This window comes from Felis catus, chromosome E3 (genome assembly GCF_018350175.1).
Source record: "Felis catus isolate Fca126 chromosome E3, F.catus_Fca126_mat1.0, whole genome shotgun sequence".
NCBI classification, from domain to species: domain Eukaryota; kingdom Metazoa; phylum Chordata; class Mammalia; order Carnivora; family Felidae; genus Felis; species Felis catus.
In genome coordinates this window covers 27514354-27534269 of record NC_058383.1, presented here as the reverse complement: position 1 = coordinate 27534269, position 19916 = coordinate 27514354, and the positions used below count along the sequence as shown (strand labels likewise).

At 43.4% G+C, this 19916-nt stretch overlaps 2 long non-coding RNA genes across 4 annotated transcripts in view; both read left to right on the top strand.

Annotated features, from left to right (window-relative positions):
- LOC109495264 overlaps nucleotides 1-19916 on the top strand; it is a 251102-nt gene that overhangs the window by 109746 nt on the left and 121440 nt on the right. The gene's annotated exons all lie outside the window — the stretch shown is intronic.
- On the top strand, nucleotides 1801-4685 carry LOC109495265. Its single transcript, XR_002150593.2, has 3 exons — nucleotides 1801-2052; nucleotides 2271-2409; nucleotides 3221-4685. It is a non-coding gene; the product is annotated as an uncharacterized LOC109495265 (long non-coding RNA).

Below are 19916 nucleotides of genomic sequence, written 5' to 3'. Positions count from 1 at the left end.
AAGAATCTGGATGGAGGGGCTGCAGAACCGGGGATGAATTGCCAGTCTCTAAAGTCGATACCTGTTCAGAGGCTACCCTGAAAGTGAATGATTACTGGCGGGGATAGCTTGCTGAAATGGGCTGATGAATTGGGACCCATACAGTCACAATAAAGATTGTGATGCTGTTAGGAGACCAGATTAGATTTTTCTGGACTGCAATAGGCTGCAATCATCTTGTTATGTCAGCTTGTTTATTGTTTTGGGTCCTGACTTATTTTCTCAGTGCAAGGTGCATACGAAATAACTCTGCTGTGAGCACGAAAATTATTTGGGTAGGAGACTTGAATCCCACTAGTGTCCCCCATTAATTAGTAGAATGGGTCATCCTAAGGGGACAGTTACCCTGTATTATTCAGGGATTCCTTATCATGGTAGAAATTTCACACCCGGTAAATTGCTAATGAAAATGTCATTCTCCCGCTGAGTTTACCTGACATACTATTTATCTTGCCACTGCCATTAGAGATAGAATTACTGTCAGATTTACTACAAAAAACAGAATTGATTTTTAATTAGGGTTTCTAGAACTAAAGGTTAAAGATGGTTTAAAGAAGGGAAGCTGTGGTTTTCTCCGTAAGTATCCCAAAGATTGCTTCCTTAGCCTGGTGAGAGGCCAGAGCATCATCTGCACGGATGATGTTTCACGGTTAACCCTTTATACTTCCCATTGGTACAGGAATGTACACAAACTCCTGTCCGTCCCTACCTCCATCCCGTTTGCCAGCCATGGGTGTCAGAGTGTCAAAGTAGAACAGATTGCTTTGGTTTGTGTAACAAGGGTTGCTAAAATTGCAATCTTCCCTTCACAGGCGATTCGGGGAATACTCCGATAACCTCATGCAGGCATTTCATATACAGGCAATTATAGGAAGATAGATTAGAGTGTCCACAAGAATCATAACTTCCCTTTGCCTGATTTATAAGCCTTATCCTTATTTTTTATAATACCATTTATAACATCAACACCATCTAGACAGCTGTCTACGGGAGTTGGCTTCTCCAAACCATATGCTGGTGCCCGGCTGGCATGGGAGAAAAGATCCTGGAGGCAAGGTCCGTGGGAGAGCTGATCTAAGGGAGAGGTTATGATAAGCTCAGGTTCTGGGGTCAGGCCTGGCTGTGTCCCAGCTCTGCCACTCATGAGCTGTGTGATGGTGGGCAAGTGGCTTAACCTCTCTGAGCTTTAGCTTCCTCTTCTGTAAATATGGAGTGACAGTCAGTACTTACTACACTGCAGGATTGTCATCTGCAGTAAATGAGCTGAATCTTGTAAATTGATTAGCATTGTAAAGGATACATAGTTAGCATTCAGTAAATATTAGCTATCATGAGAAAAGCAGAATACAGTGATAGAAATCAGACCTAAAACCTTAGGGGCTTTCAGGGGGGGAAATAACTCATTCTCCCAAATATCTGGTCATTTGTATGATGTCAGCAGACACCCACCTCAGATGTAGTCCCAATTATTTTTGCCATGGTGGGAAAAACTCTTTCCACTGCCTTTTCTTCTCTCTTCCCTTCGTGTTCTCCAGCTCTTTCCCTGTGGCCAGGCTGAGTGCCGACTTGGCCATCATTAGCCTGTCCTTTCTCACCCCGGTGCTCGTCACATGGAGCCTGGGTCCCTGGTGACCTCTCCCTGTGGTTTCCAGTCTGTGAAGATGAGAATGAGAGACTGGAGAAGACAAAGGGCGTCCACTGCCCTCAGCATTATGAGGTAGAAAGCACTGATGCCCTGGGGCAGCAGGAATACTGTGACAACCTCCACACTGCCCTTTGGCTCCTTTCCCATAGGAAGCTACGGCTTGCCCCGCCTGACAAGTTCTTTATGCTTTAAACAAAAGAGATTATTGGAAGGAAAGACATGAGTGTCTCAAAGTGGTATTTTGGTACAAAAGGATGTCTTAAAATAGCATCCTTACGCTTCCCATTGGGGCAGGAAGGACCTGAGGAGAGAGAACATTAAGTCTGGAAAAGCCAAAATGATTGCTGGGCATTATCGTCCCCTGATGGGTAAGAGGGCTCTCTTTGAGAAGTGGCCAGGCACTCTGGCTGATGGGCTGCTGGGAGAGGAGGGGACCCCGTGATTAAGTAAAGGGGGGGATGTGCCCTCACAGAGGACAGCACCAGTTAGACCCAGCAGGCTGGAGCTGGTTTAGGCAGTAGGAAGAGAAGAAGGGGGATGGGGTTGTACCGTTACTCTCACACCTGACCTGAGACCCTAAAAACAGTAACAGGGAGGCCCTAAGTGACCGGTCGATGGCTTCTCTCTGGGACCCCAGCCTCTGCTTCTGCGTGCCCTCTCCCTGTTGTCAGATGCATACATCGAGTCCCCTCTGTGTTTCCTGCCCACCAAAGGACAGGTGACTGGTAAGTTTTAATGGCCAATCTAGAGGTGAGACGGATTCCCTAGGGGATACAGAAGAACTTAAAACTCCAAGTAGACATGTCTGTTCACCAGATTCCATCTCTGAGAAAGTCTTTCTCTCTTATTATACACCAGGGATCAGCAAACTTTTTCTTAAATGGCCATGTATAATAAACATTTTAGGCTTTGCAAGCCAAGAGGCAAAATCAAAGGTATCACATAGGCACTTATCTAACCATTTAAAATATAACCATTAAAAACTATAACAACCATTCCTGGCTCAGGGGCCATAAAAAATAGAGCTGGATTTGGCTTGTGGACTGTAGTTTGCTGACCTCTGTTCCACATAATTCTCAAATTTCCGCCTCACCATTTTGCACTAATATACCTGAGGCACTTCACATTCTCAGCTCTGCCCCAGCTTGTGTCCAAGCCAAACCCAATCCCCCCTAAAACAGTCAGTCCTCACATAGTTAATGGGCTCCAAACAGTTAACAGGAACACACTTGTTTGAAAATGATCAGGGTTATGGATACTTTTTTTTTTACCCTGTCGTATGAGAAAAGATTGGGGACATTGGTCAAAAGGGACCAGCATCTCAGGGTTTCTGCCCATGAGTCAGTGAAATTAGGTCATGTTTCAAAGTGAGGGTAATGCCTCTTGGTCCGCTCTGAGGGGAACAGGTCCAGTGATTTGTGGAGGAGAGTGAGACCCACTATTGCTATATCCGTGTTTATGTCCAGCTCAAACACGAGGTACATCCATCCATAGGGCAAGATAAGACCCCTTAATGCTGGACTTATTTTTCTTCAGAACCCTTCCAAGACAAATCACCCAGCTACCAAACTACAGAGAAGTCTGGACGTCTGCAGGTGTAGCAGTCATCAACAACTCAATCATGTATTCGTTCATTTGTTCAAACATTTATTAGACACCTGCTGTCTTCAGAGATTAAAAAATAAGCAAGTGCAACCAGTGAATTCTTGTGGAGCTCAAGTCTAGGTGGGGAAAGAGTTGCTGAAATAGACAAATGAGAAGAGTCCATTTAGACCAGAAAAATCCTGTGAGTGCAATGACATCTGCCCATACTAACCTGTGAGAGGGTGGGAGTAAATGGGAGGCACCTTCCCAAACTGGGGGGGAAAAGAAAGGCTTCCAAAAAAAGGGATAGTTAGTCCAGGTAGTCCAAAAGGCAGAGATGAGGGATAGTACCCAGGACAAGGGCAAGCCTATAAAAGCTTAAGAGAACATAGTATCTCTAAGAAACCAAAGTATTTGGGGTAGAAGGAGTATTTGCAGTGTATGTGTGTGCATTGGGATGCGGACAGTGCCACAACAGAGTGGCAAAAGATCAGGCTGAAAGAAAAAGAGGAAAGAAGGGAAGAGAAAGAAAACTGAAGGCCCTCTCTGCTTTACTTAGCATTTGTCCTTTCTGCTCAAAGCAATGAGAGACCACTGAGAGACCTAAACAGAAGAATGCCACTTTTGTGTTATTAGATGTGAAAAATGCACAAGTCTTACTGCCCTGTGGTGGCCCAAGCAAGTCTCATCAGAATGGAGGTCAGATTTCTGAGCGTGCACTTCAAGGACCTTTGCAACTTGACATTTCCAGTCTCTCCTCCCCTCTGCCATGCATATCCAGTGGTAGAACATTTACTCCTTCCCTCAACATGTCAGTCACTTTGTGTTGGTTATCTACTGCTGTGGAACAAACAGTTAAAAGCTTAAAAAAAAAACCATTTAAAATATCTCAACTGGTTTCCGAGGTCAGGAATCCAGGAGTGCCTTAGCTCGGTGGGTCTGGCTCAGAGTCTTTCATGAAATGGTAGTTAAGATGTCAGCTGGGGCATCAGTCATCTGAAGGCTTGACTGGGGCTGGAGGAGCTGATTCCAAGATGGCGTACTCCATAGCAGTTGACTAAGATGCCTCAGCTCATTACTGGCTGCAGGCAGGAAGCCTCAGTCCTCACCCTGTAGACTTCTCCACAGGGCTGCTTTTGTGTTCTTGTGACTTCCCCTGAGAAAAACAATTCAAGAGAGAAAACAAAGAAGAGGCCAAAATACCTCCTGTGACCTAATCTTACACATCCCTATTGTATCTACCATATTCTGCTTATTAGAAACAAGTCGCTAAGTTCTTCTCATTCTCAAGAAAATAGGAATTATGCTTCAACTCTTTAAAGGAAGAGTATCAGGGTGCCTGGGTGGCTCAGTCGGTTAAGCGTCTGACTTCAGCTCAGGTCATGATCTGTAGGTTTGTGAGTTCAAGCCCCACGCCAGGCTCTGTGCTGACAGCTCAGAGCCTGGAGCCTGCTTCAGATTCTGTGTCTCCTCTTATCTCTGCCCCTCCCCTGCTCACAGTCTGTCTCTCTCTCTCTCTCTCTCTCTCTCTCTCTCAAAATAAATAAAAATAAACTTAAAGGGGTGCCTGGGTGGCTCTCTTGGTTGAGTGTCCAACTTCGGCTTAGGGTGATGATCTCACAGTTTGTGGGTTCAGGCCCCACGTCAGGCTCTGTGCTGACAGCTCAGAGCCTGGAGCCTGCTTTGGATTCTGTGTCTCCTCTTCTCTCTGCCCCTCCCATGCTCATGCTCTGTCTCTCTCTCTCTCAATAATAAATAAACATTAAAAAAATTTTTTTAAGGAAGAGTATCAAAGACTTTGTGGGCATATTTCAAGTCCACACATCATTTAATGTTGATGTCCCTTTTCCGAAGCTAGTAGTTCTCAGCTGCGGATAATTTTTGCTCCTCTCCCCCTGGGGGACATTCGTCAACATCTGGAGACGTTTTTGGCTGTCACATGTGGAGGGGAGTGGTCTACTGACTTGCAGTGCTAGAGGCCAAGGATGCTGCTGAACGTTGTGCGATGCCCAGGGCAGTCCCTCACAACAAAGAATTACTCAGCCCAAAGTGTCACTAGTGCTGAGGCTGAGAAAACCTGGCCCGAGCTGTTAGCTCTGTGACTTTGGGCAAATTAAGTATTCTCTGTAAGCCTCAGTTTCCTCAGCAATAAGATAGTGAGATGATATAATCCATCTGGTAGAAACATGAGGGAAAGCATGTAAAATACTTATATAGTCAATCTTATATTGACTTATATAGTCAATACTTATATAGTCACTCCAGCCTTCTCTGTGCCAGGCCCTGGGCTAGATACAGGGAACTTGGAGGTGAGCTAGCCAGGTGTGTGCCTGACTTTGTAGCGTTATGTATTTGGAGCTTTAATCATAACACCGGTATTTTAGTGTGATTTATCACACACTGGCCGTTGTTCTGTTTATCTGTGAGAATCTTGGAGAGAGGAGCGGCTCTCTCTCCCTGTCCAGCCCACCTCAGTGCCTCGCAACATGTTTCACACTGACAATGTACTCCATCATGCTCGTGGGATTGCTTTCCACCCGCTCGCTTCTTGAAATGACTACTTTTTATATGATTTTAAGGTGCCGGAGATCGTAAAGCGTACAATCTTTTTAATAACAGCTTTCAATTTTCTCGGGGTGGGGGCGGGGTGGGAAACACTATTAACTGTATGTTTCAATTGTGAGGCACACCCTGATTTGAGAAATGTTAAAATTTAAAAAACAAATGTGCCTCACAAAATTGGGGAAATAATGGTGACGTTCTTTGTTTGTGTCCCAGACTACTAATTTTGAGTAGAAGCAGCCTGTGTGCCAGTCCTGCTGCCATTATTCTTCCTACGGAGGTGGTGCTAGCCTCGGCATATTAGTTTTCTCTTGCTGTTGTAACAGATTGCCTTCAGTCATGTGACTTAAACAATGCATATTTATTATCGTACAGTTCTGCAGGTGAGAAGTCCGAGGGAGATTTCACTGGGCCAAAGTCAAGGTGTCTACAGGGCTGTTTTTCTTCTCGAGGCTTTGGGGGAGGAGTCTGTTTCCCAGCCCTTCTCCAGCTTCTAGTGTCTACTTGTATTCTGTGGCTCATGGTCCCCATTCTGCATCTGGAAAGCCAGCAATGGAAGATTAAGTCCTTCCCTGTCTTCCATAATCACTTCCCCCTCTGCCTCCCTCTTCTACTTTTAAGGATCCTTGTGATTACATTGGGCCCATCTGGAGAATCTGGGCTAATCTCTCTGCCTTAAAGTCAGCAGACTAGCAACTTAATTCTCTCTGCAACCCTGATTCCCCTTGGTCACCTCGCCTTATATATTCACAGATCCCAGAAGATTAAAACCTGGGTGTCTTTGGGGGGCATGGTTATTCTGCCTACTATGGTCAGTGATACCAAGAGAATTGCAAAATCCCTTTGACATGTAAAGTTAGTCCAAACCACATCTCATGACATAGGGAAGTTTGAACATTATGTATAATGTTTATGTATATGTATAATTATACATTATCCAGTTGGATGGGTGAATTCCAGCCACTGCTTTCAAATGGCGGGATCCAGAGAAATATTGCATATCTGCGCTCCTTGCCCCTGGGTGAGTGAGATTCAATCCCTTTCTACATAAGCAAACGGAACCTATAAACCTCAATTTGGCTACTCCACTGTTCCAACATAACATTGCTCAGTGTCGTGAAACGTGACTCTTCAAAAATCTATTATGTGACAAGCCGGGTAGTTTATGACACAAATATTGTATTTTGCACACTTCATTTGCAGTTAAATTATTGAACATCTGACAGCACAGGCCACATTCCGTTTCTTAGTGCAAATCCATTAGAAGGTATTTTGTCGTTGTTGTTGCTGCTGTTAAATTAGGGCTTTAACATTTCCAGACGTGAAGAGTGAATTTATTTTACAATGATTAAAAATCATTTTGTAATTAGATTTGAATGAATAGGGAGTTATTGGAAAAGCTCAGCCTGGTGTTCAGCTTCTAAAGGAACAATTCCAGGGCACACGTCTTGATGGTGTCTGCTGTTGTAGTCATTTGGCAATTACATAAAAGAGGAAATTAAGGCCAAAGGGGAAACAACCAAAGAGAGTGGAGATCTGGGAGGCAAATCTCCAGGAAGAGTTTAATATGGCATCACTTCTTGAGATAGGTCGGTCTTTGGATTTTTAAAATCCTGAACTTCCCTGTGCTGTCAGTGATTAGGTCATTTGTATTGCCCACAGCCGGGGTCGTAACATCAAAGTCTGTTAGGGCTAGGCATTTAAAGCAAATGAAGTAAGTGATGCTGGTGCATTAGGGTATATTAGGGAGGGGTGGGGACTGTGGAAAATTGCAAAGCACTTGCCTTCTCTAAATGGGTAACTGCTCCTCAGCTCCCACTGATTTTTTTTTAGAAGAGTGTGGGAGACCAGTCTTGCCAAATTTTCCAGCTTTTCACAAGAAACCAGAATTCCTTTTTTCCCAAGTTTTTATTTAAATGTATTTATTTTATTTAAATTTATTAAATTAGTTAACTTACAGAGCAGTATTAGTTTCAGGTGTAGAATTTAGTGATTCCTCACTTACATGTCACACCCAGGGCTCATCACAAGTACCCTCCTTATTCCCCATCACTGATTTCACCCATTCCCCCACTGTCTGGTAACCATCAGTTTGTTCTCTGTAGTTAAGAGTCTGTTTCTCGGTTTGTTTTTCTTTTTCCCCCCACTATGTTTATTTGTTTTGTTCCTTAAATTACACATATGAGTGAAATCAAATGGTATTTGTCTTCGATTGACTTATTTCACTTAGCATAATACACTCTAGCTCGCTCCATCCACATTTTTGCAAATGGCAAGATTACATTCTTTTTTATGGCTGAGTAATATTCCACTGTGTGTACGTATCACATCTTCTTTATCCATTCATAGGTCAATGGACATTTTGGCTCTTTTCATGAAATTTGGCTGTTATTGATAATACTGCTATAAACATTAGGGTGCATGTATCCTTTGAATCAGTATTTTTGTATCCTTTAGGTAAATACCAAGTTTTGTATCCTTTGGGTAAATAGCAAGTAGTTTAATTGCTAGATCATAGGATAGTTCTATTTTTAACTTTCTGAGGAACCACTGCCCCCATACTGTTTTCCACAGTGGCCGCACCAATTTGCATCCCCACCAACAGTGCAAGAGGGTTTCCCGTTGTCTGCATCCTCGTCAACATCTTTTGTTTCCTGTGTTGTTAATTTTAGCCACTCTGACTGGTATGAGGTGTTTTGTTCTGCATTTCCCTGATGATGAGTGATGTTGAGCATCTTTTCATGTGTGTGTTGGCCATCTGGATGTCTTCTTTGGAAAAATGTGTATTCATGTCTTCTGCCCATTTATCAACTGAATTATTTGTTTTTTGGGTGTTGAGTTTGATAAGTTCCTTATAGATTTTGGATGCTAACCCCTTATCATGTTTGTCATTTGCAAATATCTTCTCCCATTCCACAGGTTGCCTTTTAGTTTTGCTATTTCCTTCACTGTGCAGAAGTTTTTTTTATTTTGATGAAGTCCCCAATAGTTTATTTTTGCTTTTGAAGAAACCAGAATTATTGATTTTTATTTAAGATCTTTAGATTGCAAAATACAGACTATTACTACAAAAATAATTTTTAAACTATTCACGTCAAACAAAATGCATGTATAGATCCAGGATAGCCCAGAGAACATTTGATTTAGATTTCTAGGTTCCAACATACTAATAAGCTATATGTAGTAGCTCGTTCAAAACTGCAAACTTTGAAGTGTGCACTGTAGCGCAATGAGGTATGGTTCACAGAATAGACTCTTAAAACAGCCTATGAACAGAATTGCCTGTTTCAACCTTAGCTTGTGCATCTTTTAACTGTTAATGGCCTTGGGCAAGTTGCTTAACATCTGTCTTCGTTTTGGTTTCTTCTTCAAAGAAAACGTTAACTAATATCTATCTCATAAAGTTATTGTGAAGGTTTAAAATTAATTCCTATTTAATTCCAGTAGTGACTGAATGTGGGAAGTGTTTGTGTTGTTTTATTGTTGTTGTTAATAATAAGGAAACTAAAAACTTCATGTTCAGAGTTTAGGTGACCTTCCTCAAGGTCACATCGTGTGACTCTACATTGCCTCCTGTGGGTTGCTCCTGGTGAAGATGTCAATGACTGTCATAATTGGTTTAAAAGTGGGACAAATCAGTGCGCCTGACTGGCTCAGTTGGAAGAGCGTGCAACTCTTGATCTCAGGGGTTTGAGTTTGAGCTCTATGTTGGGTCTAGAGATTACTTAAATAAAAACAACTTTAAAAAAATGAGGGGCGCCTAGGTGGCTCAGTTGGTTAAGCACCTGACTCTTGATTTTGGCTCAGGTCGCGATCTCACTATCTCTCAGGTCACGTGAGCCAGCTTGGGATTCAGCATGGAGCCTGCTTGGGATTCTTTCTCCTGTCTCTGCCTCTCCCACACATGTGCGGAATTCTCTCTCTCTCAAAATAAATAAACATTAAAAAAAAATAAACTTATTTTAAAAAGTGGGAAAACTATAAGCCCATGATTTGGATGCTATGATGCCCAAAGCCTGTTTTATTAACACTTGATAAATAAACCACATGAATACAAATAAATGCCTTTTCCCCTCATTACTGGAGTTTAGAACAAGATTAGAAACAAAATCATGTCACTTGTAATCCTTCAGTGACTCCCTGTAATCCTAAGAGCAAATTGTGATTTTTTAGTATGGTTTTGGGGACCCTCCATGATCTGGCCTCTCCCTACCCCGGAACTCCCTGACTTACATTCTTTATTCCAGCTCTGCTGTATTCTCTCTGTGTCCAGGAGGCAGCATATCTTCTTTTGCCTCTAGGAATCGTATTCTTATTACCTTTGCCTGAAACACTGTTAGAAGCCTAGACCTGAGTTAATCAAATTCTGTAGCTCAGGAAATATCATCCTATTTGGTCAAGGGATGGCCCTTGTTTTATTTTATTATTCATTTCTTTCTTTCCCTATACACCTCATTCCCAATATCATTTCCTTCGTTCACGTGTTTGATATATGTTTGTAAACATTGTAAAGTACACAGTTATTTTGATTGTGAGTGTATTTTTAATTAACATAAACAGCGTTATGTTATAAATCTCATCCTGAGGCTTTCCTCACTCAACACTGTTTTAAGGTCTGTCTGTATTTCTTTCTGTATATTTAGCTTGTGACTTCCTCATGCTGTATGGTTTTCTTTAATCACGTTCATTTATCACATTTTAGTTATTCAGTTCTGGCCTAAGGATGGACACCTGGGTTGCCTTCTTGGTGTTAGAAAAAAACTTCAAGGTACAGACTCATCCCTTCATGAATCGATGTGGCAACTCCCCTGGGATGTATACATAGGTGAGACAGATTGATAGGTAACAGGGCAGACACTAACCTAAGTTCACCAAGTCTCGCCAGCTAGCTTTTCCAAATGGTTTTGCCAGTTCACTCTCCCACCAGGAAGAAAGGAGAGTTCCTGGCTCCGTGCTTCCCGGCAATGGCCACCTGTCTAATGTTTTGCCATTCTGATGGGTAGGTGAGCACCTCGTTTTAATTTGCATTTCTCTAGTTATTGAAGAGTGGCAGCATCTCTTCCAATATCATAGAGTTACTCAGGTTTCTCCATATCTGAATCGTCTGTTCATGAGTTTTTTTTGGTTTGTTTGATCTTTCCCTTGGGTTTCCTATCTTTTCTTCGTAATTTACAGGGGCTCCTTGTATATTCTAAATACCTAAACCTTTTTTGGTTCTGGATGTTGTAAATGCCTCTCAGTGTCTCTCATGTTCACCTCCCTCTTCCTGGGCTAGCTGACTCCAACTCATTCTTCAGCATCACCCTAGACATCCCTTCCTGCCTGAGCTTCCTGGATTCTCTGTTATCTGTCTCATGTACACTCCCACAGCCCCCTGCTTCCCCTGTCATATTGCTCATCAATCTGTCAAAATCACCTGTTGGAGTCCCAGCTTCCCCAAAGTGATTTTGAGCTCCCTGGGGCTATAGATCACCTCTTGTTCATTGTGACATCTTCAGTTCCTGTATCAGGGCTTAGACTGAAGGGCCGGGACAAACATTTGTCGGATCAGTGAGAAGTAAACTCATCTATTAAATACTTCCTGTGCATCAGATTTGATATATGAGAATTATAGGCAGTGTTCCATTAAACTACCCCAGTGACCCTGCGGTGGAGGGTTTGTTGTCCCCATCTTACAGATGAGGAAACAGAGGTGACGTACAGTCTGTGTTGTCGGGGAGATGGGTAACTACGAGCATTAGCTATTTTCAGCACTGGTTGTATTTTTACGACCCTGTAGCTCAAGCTGCCAAATTAGGGTTTTAGAAGATCTTGCCCAAAGCATAATCGTTTATTTGCCCTCAATTATTTTTCTTATTTTATTTTTTTGCTTAACATGGCTACAAGAATCCCACGTGGTCTGCCCCTCTCTCCAGCGTCAGTTCTCCCACCGTCACTGCCACCTCTTTCTCCCTAAGTCCCAGGAACACCTGATGCCCTTCTAGTTCCTCAGATGCTATTTCTTCTCTTCAGAGCAGCACTTCTCAACCCTCAATGCAAATACAAATCAACTGGGGATCTTGTTAAAAAGTTCGGATTCTTGTTTTGCTAGATCCCAGGTGGGGCTTGAGACTTTGCATTTCCAGCAAGGTCCCAGGTGATGCTGATACTCTAAGACCATACTCTGAGTGGCTAGAATTTAGAACACTCTTTACTCTATCCTGCCTCCCAACTGTTCATGCTTTGGAGCTCAGCTTAAATTCCACTGCCTCAGGGAATCTATCCCTAGTCAGACTAGACCAAGAAATGTATCCTCACTGCACTCTGCCCTTGTTTTCTGAAGCTCTTACCACCATCGTATTAATGAGCCACCAGATGAATCATTAAGTGTCTGTCTCCCTAACTCACAAGCTTCGCGAGAGAGGGAACATCAGCAGTCTTTGTGTCTGAGCGAAACTTGCCAGTAATGGGATCTCAACAAATATGCGTGGATTAAAAGGACTGGAGATGAATGTCCTAACATTTGATTCAGAGACCCCATGATGGTGGGTTTTTCACCTCCTTTGGGCTACAGATCCCTCTGAGAATTTGGAGAACTCTGTCCCCAGGAAAAAAACCAAAAAAGCCTCTCCCAGAAAATTGGAGCATATCAATAAGATTTTCCCCAACCATTGCCCTCCTTTTCAGAAGGTGAAGAACGACGACCCTGTGTAAATATAATTGGGGCGCATCTCTTCTGGGCTCCAGCTGCCCCTTAGATCTTCCTTCCCTCCCTTTTATTTCAGTCGGTCTAATACGGAGGAGCACCATGGGGACTCCTACCATCAACACAGCATTTTTACTTTTTTTTTTAAGTTCATTTATTTATTTTGAGAGAGAGTGCGTGTGAGCGGGGGAGGGGCAGAGACGGAGGGAGTGAGAGATAATCCCAAGCAGACTCCACACTGTCAGTGCAGAGCCTAGCTGGGGATCGAAAGAACCCAACCGTGAGATCACAACCTGAGCCAAAATCCAGTCGGATGTTTAACCCACTGAGCCACCCAGACGCCCCCGCAGCATCTTCACATCTAAATTCACTGCACAGGCAGTGGTGGAGAGCGCGTGAATGTGGCCCCAGCAAGGCAGTGGTGTGTGTGCTCCTGGGGGAAGGACTAAGTCTTGCCAGATCCACACGTGAATTAGCCCAAATTAACTGAGACTTGACGTGAGCTAGAAATCACTTTACCTGGAAACAGGCTGGTCTTTCACTTGGGCTTTGGCAAATGAACCTGATTCTAGAGCATCTTAGAGACCTGCTTCTCTCATCATTTCTGTGCCTCTGCATCTCCTGGAGACAAATGCCTCGCTCAGGGGACTAGAATGGATTTCAGGGATGGAGGCACCTGCTTTCACAGGCAGCTCACCAGAGTCTGAGACCTGTGGGCGAGAGAGTTAACTTCCCTGCACCTCAGCCTCCACATCTGTAAAATGGGTCCCGTCACAGTATCCCCTGAAGTCCTAGGACATATTTTCAGTGCTGAAACAGTGTCTGCCATTGATACTGCTCTTGCTTTTAAACAGAAACTTCCTCACTGTGTCCCACTGTCCCTCCTATAATAGAGCCAGCTTACAGGGACTTGCTTTGCCCTTTTAGGCTGATTATCTAATTTTTTTTGCTCAATTCTCTCCTCCCCGACTTCTGGGGATGTAGTACATTATAATCTGTTATTGGCACTGCTATTTATTTGCAGCCAGGGACATTTTATTCTTTTCCAACTTGTACAAACCTGGGCTTGGCTTCCATCCACAGCCAGACCTAGAAATTATAATGCATTACCAGGTAGGTATTCATTTCCTGGTATTATTCTAAAAGACTTCTGGGGCTCAAGAGATTCTGAGCAGTGAATTTGAGGAAGACACCCTGTAGGTTGCAGTAAAAGCCTGTGCAGGTACTATTTAAGGTGGTTTTTTTTTAAGTCTTTAATATTCGTTCAGAGGTTCAATTATTTACCATGCTAGCTTCAGGTAGAGAGTAATTTGAATATCACTGTTGGTAAGAAACGGGCGGAGGGGAAGGTAGCAGTTTGCAAATCACACAAGTCAGTCTTGGCTTTGGTGACTACCACCAAGATGCAGAAATGTAGGCTTTCTACACTCTATTCCATGTTATAGTTTACTGATTTTTAAAATAAAATTATACAGGCAATATATTGCTGTCTGTAGGGGTGATATTTAGAATATACAACTATGTGAGACAAGTGATCTAAGCTTAGGCTGGAGCAAGGATCTGGGGACCCCTGTTGACCCCCTGGGCAACCAAGGCATTAACTCTGTACCTGCTGGGTCATGGGGAGGCCTGGAGGGCGGGGTAGGCTCCAGGAAAGGGCCTAGGATGGTTAGGATAGTAGGGGACATACTATACCAACTGGTACAATAATATTTTAGTATTTTAACAGCTGCTGTAGCCATGAGCTTGCCTAACTGCTGAATATCAGCCATATTAGTTGTAACATTTCAGTGGTAAGAATATAATGATGAAGTGCCCAATCTCCCCCTTCACGTCCCACCTCTCCTTCCTCTGTTACATGCCCCTCTCCCCTGCAGGTTGTTTTCTCATTCAAACGCTAGGAACATCTACATCTATGGGCAGTTTTTTGTTCTGTTTTGTTTTGTGTTGTTTTGTTTTGTTTTATTTTACTTGTGTCACCCAGAGTGGAATCCCACATTATGAATTGTAATAGCCAACAGTTGTTAAAGCTTGTTAGTTACCAGGCATGGTCTAAGCAGTTTACATAATGAACTCTTCTAATCTCCCCACTGGTTTTCCCAGCCGACAGGTGAGGAAACTGACACAGTGAAGTTAGTTACCTTTCAAGCCCATAAATGCTGAATCAAACCCAAGTGGCCTGGCTCCAAACCCCTGCCTTCAGTATCATGAACTAAGCTAGATCAATCTGTTACCTGCACTTTCTGTTAAATATCTGATTCATCCCTTTAAATGACTACCTCATATTATCTAGCAAGGTTTACAATATTTCATTAACCCTTTTTCCTTCTGTAGACATTCAGAATGTTCCCCATTTCCCCCCTCCCTCTCTCTCCCTGCCCACCCCCCCCCCACTCTGCCCCATCTCCTTTTTGCATTTTTCTTTTCTTTTCCTTGTAGGGGGACACTACAAATAGTGCTATAATGTGGTTATGTGTCCTTGTACAGATAAGTCTCTGTACAGCTTTTGTCTCTGGAATATGTACTTCAGAAAAAGGGAATTGCTGGCCCTAATGATAAAGATATTTTGAATCTTAATAAATAGTGCTAGAATTACATTGTAGAAAAGTGTATGCAGTTCCAGCCAGCCTCACATGCCTTTCCCAAATCTCCAGACCCTTCCCAGCACCAGAGGCTGTCTGTCTTTCTAATGTTTTGCCAGAGACGGAGGAAGAATGTTGTCACACGATTGTCAAAATGTACATTTTCCTTATTGTCAGTGAAGTTGAGCAGTGTTCATATGTTTAATGGCCTCCTGCTCAAAAATTACCTGTTCCTCTTTGTGTGTTTTGCCCAATTTTAAACTCATTTATCCTCATTCTTATCAGTTCACTAATAGGAATACTAACCCTCTGTCAATCGTGTGTACTGTAGAGGTTCGATCCCAGTTATCATTGCCTTTTGTTTATATGTGGTCTTTGGTTGAACAGGTTTAAAAAACAATATTTTTAATAAGCAGCTTCTCAATCATTGACTTTGTAGCTTCTGGACTTCCTGTCTAGCTTAGGAAGGTCTCCCCCATTCTGAGTTATACATACAGTGTCTCTCCTTATTTCTTTTTCACATTTACATATTCAGTCTATCCAGAATTGACTTCTATATCTGATTTGATGTGTGAATCTGTATTTTCTCCAGACGGAGAGCCAAATATACAGTTCTGTTGGTTAAATGAAATGCAGCCTTCCCCGTGTCTCAAGATGCTACAGCCAGGAGTGAGTACAGAATCCCAGAGCTGGAACCTCAGAAAGGCAGAGCCTGGCCATGACTCCTAAGCCCTCCCTCCTCTGATTGGCCACATGTTTGGCAAGATCTGGCCCAGGGTCTCCTTGGAAAATGCCTTCCCCAACCATCTGCTCTCTAAAGAAAGTAGGCAATGTCTAGGGAACTAATGGAAAGGAGGCCACTGAGTCTAGACCAAAGGGTGCCCCACCTCCACATCACCCCCAAATGCACAGAATTTGGTCTGGTTCAGGAGAGCATCTGTGAAATCAGATCGTATTCTGGACTCCACAGGAACCTGGTGGGAAGGGCACCAGCACCCTGAAAGAGTGAGTCCTGAAAGACTCAGGAACTGACTGAGTCAGTTCCTGCCTGCTCTTTGAAATATGCACTGACAGCTACCAACCTGTGTGCAGGTGAGCAGGCAGTGTCTCTCTGCTTTACCTGGGAGCCTGTATAAGCAAGAACGTGGGGTAGGTTTCAGCACGCACATATCTGTAAAAAGTTTAGCCAAAGGCTAGAGGCAACTGACCTTTGCCAACCCAACTAGAAAGCTGGGAAACTGGTTTGGCCCCTTTTTCTTTTCTTTTTTGTTATTTTTCTTGTCTCCTCTGCTTCCCTTCCTTCCTCTCTTCCTCCCTCCCTCCCTTTCTATCTCTCATCCTCTCATCTTTTTTGGGAAGATGAGATCCCGGTGATCCCTAGAGAGCTCATCTCCAAGGCAGAGAACCTCAGCAGCCCGGCTCTGTGTTTGATCAACACTTGAAGTGCCTGCAAATACTCTTGCTTCTCATTTAAATTTGTATCGATCTCCCAAATGGCAAACAGGCAACCAAAATAAATTACCTAAATAGAGTTAATCAGGAAGGAGCCAGTGCACAAAGAAGAATCTGGTGTTGGTAACACAGATTTTGCTGATGTGGAAAAGCTGCTGGAATGAAATATGTATGCTTTGGACAGAAGAAAATAAACAAAAGTCAGTCCCTGAGAAGTCAGAATTACTGAGAAGTGAACCAGGGTCGCCTTGTGCAGAATTGCTCTGTGGATGCCAAGACCTGGAGGTGGGAATACATGGGTCATTAAGGGCAGCCTCCTTCTTGGGAACAGGCCTCAGAAATCCTTTATGGTTAAGGGGAGATCTGCTTGTAACAGGTATATGGTTTTGTGTGTGTGTGTGTGTGTGTGTGTGTGTGTGTGTGTGTGTGTGTGTGTGTTTCCAGATCAAGCAATTTCAAGCTAAACAATGCATGGCATTAGAAAAAGAAAAAAACAGTGGGAGAGCCCAGGTGATAGTTATCTTTTCAGTTTGTGTCTTAGAGCAGATAGCTCTAGCTTTTGTCTAATTGTTTTCCTGAATGTGATGGAAGGGAATCATCTCAAGAGAGGGGCGCATGTAATGGAGGCTTTGCTGGTCAGCTTTTGTTCCCCTTCTCGAAGGGGCTGGTTCAGAGGTGGATCCAGTAAGAGTCAATGTGAGTGTTTTGTTTTGCCAACACCATTTGGGTTTGTTGGCTTATTTGAGCCATTTAGTTGCCAACATCTAAACAATTGGTATATTTGATGTAAAATCATGGCTTCTCTTTTAAGAGATCCACTGATTGGTTAACTCTGGCTGATATCCCCACCAGGCAATAGTCTGCTGGTGATGCACAGCAGCCATCCTCTTCAGATGGGCGAGGGCTTCCAGTTTGCCAAATTCCATACCCGGGCCATATTTACTTGAGTTTCTGACCTGGTCAAAGACAGCAGTTCTATCTAATTTCATTTCACAGCAAGTGTCAAGAATGATGGAGACCTCTGGGGTCCTGAGAAGGGAAGTAACTAGACTAAAGGCACACAGCAAGTTGATAGCATAAATGAGAACGGAACCCAGGATATTCTTATATTAACTATCCCAGAGCAGACAGTACTCTTTACATTTCCTGCTAGGGAAGAAAGAGCTGGTTCCCCGAGGAGGCCTCCAAAGGTAATATTCTGTGATGCGATCCACTAAAAGTGGTAATGGTGGGAATTTCAGATCCAGTGGGGTGGTGGATATTTTTAGGCAATGGGACTGAGTGTTCCTCTCTCTAGATGCTTTTCACAGGTGAGTGCCAACTCCTCTTATGACCAGGATTGAAGTCTGGGCAAATAAAACTCTTCTTTACCTGACTATTTAAAAAAAAAAAAGAGAAAAGCTATGAGCCTAGTTGGGATTCTCTTTCTCCCTCTCTCTCTGCCCCTCCTCCAATTATGGTCACTCTCTCACTCTCTTTTTCTGTCTCTCTCTCAAAATAAGTAAATACACTTAAAAAAAAAAAGAGCTCTGACAACATCACTCATTCTTTCTGACATGGGTGTGTTCATAAGCTTACAGATGGAAGAAAATTCTGTCTTTATTCATTTGTCCATTCAACTGCTTGTATGTGTTTTTCCACCCCACATTTACTGAGTATTCACTATGTGCCACGTTCTGTGCTAAACTTACGGAGACACAAAGATTGGTCCCTGAAGCTCTCAGTCCAGCTACAGACTGTAATGCACACACAAAGGAGGACTGACTTCACTGAGAAGGTGTCATGTTACCAACCTTTCCAGGACAAGGAAGAGGCCATTTTGGGTAGGAGTCAAGAATTAGTAGCTGTCAACTGCCCTAAGAGCCCAGACCCACTTGGGTTGGCCCCAACATTTAAAAAAGTAAATTAAAAAGAATGTGTTTACCACATTTAAAAATTGGAAGATTTCAAATAAAAATCCAGATTTCCAACTTCTCTTTAAAAGTAGTGGATCTAGGGGTGCCTGGATGGCTCAGTCGGTTGAGCGTCCGACTTTGCCTCAGGTCATGATCTCACAGTCCGTGAGTTCAAGCCCCCTTTCGGGCTCTGTGCTGACAGCTCGGAGCCTGGAGCATGCTTCGGATCCTTGTCTCCCTCTCTCTCTGCCCCTTCCCCACTCATGCTCTGTCTCTGTCTCTCAAAAATGAATAAATGTTAAAAAAAATTTTTTTTAAATAAAAGTAGTGGATCTCAGGGCGCCTGGATGGCTTAGTGGGTTGAGTGTCTGACCCTTGATTTCAGCTCAGGTCATGATCTCAAGGTTCATGAGATCAAACCCCATGTCAAAGTCTGTGCTGACAGTGTGGAGACTGCTTGGGATTCTCTCTCTCCCTCTCCGCCCCTCCCCCCAATAAAAAAATAAAAATAATGGATCTGGGTTCACATCCTCTTGTGGCAATGTTGCTGAGTGGTGGCTGCTCTTTTTGGAGAGGGCGTGCACTCCAGCCCACTATTTCCTATTACATCATTTTTGGCCCCCATCATAAAGTTACATAACTTGGCTGTTCTCTCTAGGGATTTGCATTGGTATTCTCTGATTTAGCATCTCAAAGAATGTACAGTGGTCACAGGGAAGAGGTGGGAAAAATGTGTAGGCAGAAGCCCAGAGGTGGGGAACATGTAACGTATTCAGGGAACTGCATGTAGTTTCATGTGGCAGGCAGATGATTGCATGGGACAAAGCATAGGTAGAAATGAAGCAGAAGTGGGCAAAGGACAGATTGCCCATGGAAGGCCCTGTGGGTCATGCAAAAGACTTTGTACTGAGTCCTCTACTCAATGGGAAATCCTTGGATTCTTGGCACGGGAGTGTTATGATGCTATTTGTTCTCAAAAGACCGCTGTGCAACCATGGAATGAATGTAACTGGCTAAGGTGATGAAAGAGGTTGGGAGACCTTTTGGGCAGCAATTGTACCTATCCAGGATGGAGATGAGGGATCCAGTAATCTTTAATATATGCCCAGCATGTGTTCATGATAGAGAGATGAATAAGAAAGTCTCCAGGGTCACTTGTTCCTTTTACCAACCAAGAGTCACCATGGTGGCCCTCCAGGCTTCCTGTGGCCAGAGTTCAGCACATGTTCACAGACAGGGCACAACTGAGTACTTCCTTGTCTGTAAAATGCTTTTTGGCAAAGTACATAGGCATTTAGACTTTCTTAGTAGTAATTACACTATAATGCCCCAGGTGCCCCTAGGGTGTACTCAGGGAATTAATGGGCCTACCAGTCTCATTTACTTCTTAGGGTCCCAGGGTCTCCTTCCACAAATGAGCATTCTCAGCGCACTGAATGAGACCCTGGAGGACCAGAAGAATGATTGCTTCT